This window comes from Sphaerodactylus townsendi, linkage group LG11 (genome assembly GCF_021028975.2).
Source record: "Sphaerodactylus townsendi isolate TG3544 linkage group LG11, MPM_Stown_v2.3, whole genome shotgun sequence".
Lineage (NCBI taxonomy): Eukaryota > Metazoa > Chordata > Lepidosauria > Squamata > Sphaerodactylidae > Sphaerodactylus > Sphaerodactylus townsendi.
The window spans coordinates 56,324,842-56,326,615 of record NC_059435.1 but is presented as its reverse complement, the minus strand read 5'-3'; the positions used below and the strand labels follow the sequence as shown (position 1 = coordinate 56,326,615).

The following is a 1,774-nucleotide window of genomic DNA, read 5'->3' as shown; positions in this document are numbered from 1 at the left end:
TTTGCAGCGAAATCAGTTGGCTGCAGTCCTCCATAAAAAAACAGTCCAAAGTGATGACGGAAATTCCCAATGAAACCACCGTGGGTTTAAAAACCCTCAGTTCCAAAACCAATACCTTTCTATGAGGACCACCTGAAAGATCACAAAATGGCAAGCCTTTGAATTCCACAAAAGTCTTCATCGGGTGGAACTTTTGATCAGGAGTTAGCAGCTGCATTCAGAGTTATTATTCTCTGGAGTTATGGTTAGTCCTCACAACAAAGGTATTAATCTTCCACAGTGTCATTTTGGTATTTTTTTATGGACCAGCCCAGCTACTTACAATCTTTGCCTCTTTGTTGAAATTTTTCTTGCAGGAGTGATTGAAAGATGCAGGAACTGGAGAGAGAGATATGGTAGAAGGAGCACCCTGTAACTGCGGTGAGTGATGATGAACACATGCATGAACCAATCATTGATCCCAGAGTGGCTCTACTACCTAATCTACTACTGACATGTTTTTGCAGTACTTCATGCCCAGACTATGCCCACACAGCTACCTAGCAGATGGAAGCCCAACAGGAAGAGAGAAAGCACTTTGCAAAAGCCAGACACACAAAGGAACCAGTTGGACTGATTCTTGTAAAACAGGTAGTATAGAATATTTTATGGAATAAAGAATAGAATAATTACTATTTATGTGGATTCACAGTGCTGGTTCTAATGTTTTAAAGAGTGGGGTGGGGAGACCTGCAGACTTTGGTGTGTGGAGGACTTGTAAGATAAATCACTAGCTTTCCTTTTTACAGCAGAAAGCACTGCTTTTCGATGCTCCTTTTAGTCCAAGGAATAACTCATGCACGTGGCAGAGGAGTGTTTAATCTTTAATGTCCCTTTAAGAAAGTGTATAAGGACTACATAACAGCTATGCATGCCAAATGACAGCCCAGCCCCTGCCACACAGAGCATTTAAACACAGAGCACATGAGAAGGGGCAGATTGGATACAGGAGCCTAGGAAGGAGCAGATAACAGGGGGAGAATATGCACCTGATCAGCAATCTGATCACAAGAAATTCCACTGACTCCTCTAGAGTAAATGGACTGCAGGACGCAGTGTTCTATCCATGCCAGCTTGCCAGTTTTGTTTTGAAGCTTGCCAGAAATTAAAACAAAACCAGGTTGTGGAAGACAAAGGTGTTCTGCTAGTTTATAAAACAATTTGAAGATCAGGACTATATTTTACATCTCACAGCAAGTTTCGATACTGTAGCAGAAACACTATCCCTCCCCTGAAAGCAACACACTTCTAGAAGGCTGTTACCAGGCTTCGTTGGCACAGCTAATCAATCCGTTTCTCCAGCCTGTTACCAGTGGTGTCTCTGTGGCGCAATCGGTTAGCGCGTTCGGCTGTTAACCGAAAGGTTGGTGGTTCGAGCCCACCCAGGGACGAGGAGGTTGTTTTTATTTTATTCTGCATTCCCTGGTGCGGCGCCCCTTCATTATATCCGGGCTGGGGGATGGGTGCAGCCGTGTACTGGAGGGGCTCGCCTAGCGGAGGAAGCGAGCATGAGCTGCATGCAGGCGCAGGGGCTGCAGCGGGTAGGAGCGCTTTTTAGCAAGTCCACATAGGCAGAAGGGACCTTGACTGCACCCCAAAGCGGAGCAAAGGACGATTGCACGGCTGCGCTCCCGCCCGAGCAACTCTGTCAGGGTCTGTTGTTACCAAAGCAGACCTCCGAGGAGAGGGCCCACAAAGGGAACCTCAGCTTCCTGGCCCCCTCTTGCTCCAGAGT

The 1,774-nt window shown here is 46.4% G+C and overlaps 1 non-coding gene across 1 annotated transcript; it reads left to right on the top strand.

The window, feature by feature from the left end:
* The first annotated feature begins 1,356 nt into the window (after positions 1 to 1,356).
* TRNAN-GUU lies at positions 1,357 to 1,430 on the top strand. The gene has a single exon. It is a non-coding gene; the product is annotated as a tRNA-Asn (tRNA).
* Positions 1,431 to 1,774: the final 344 nt, after the last annotated feature.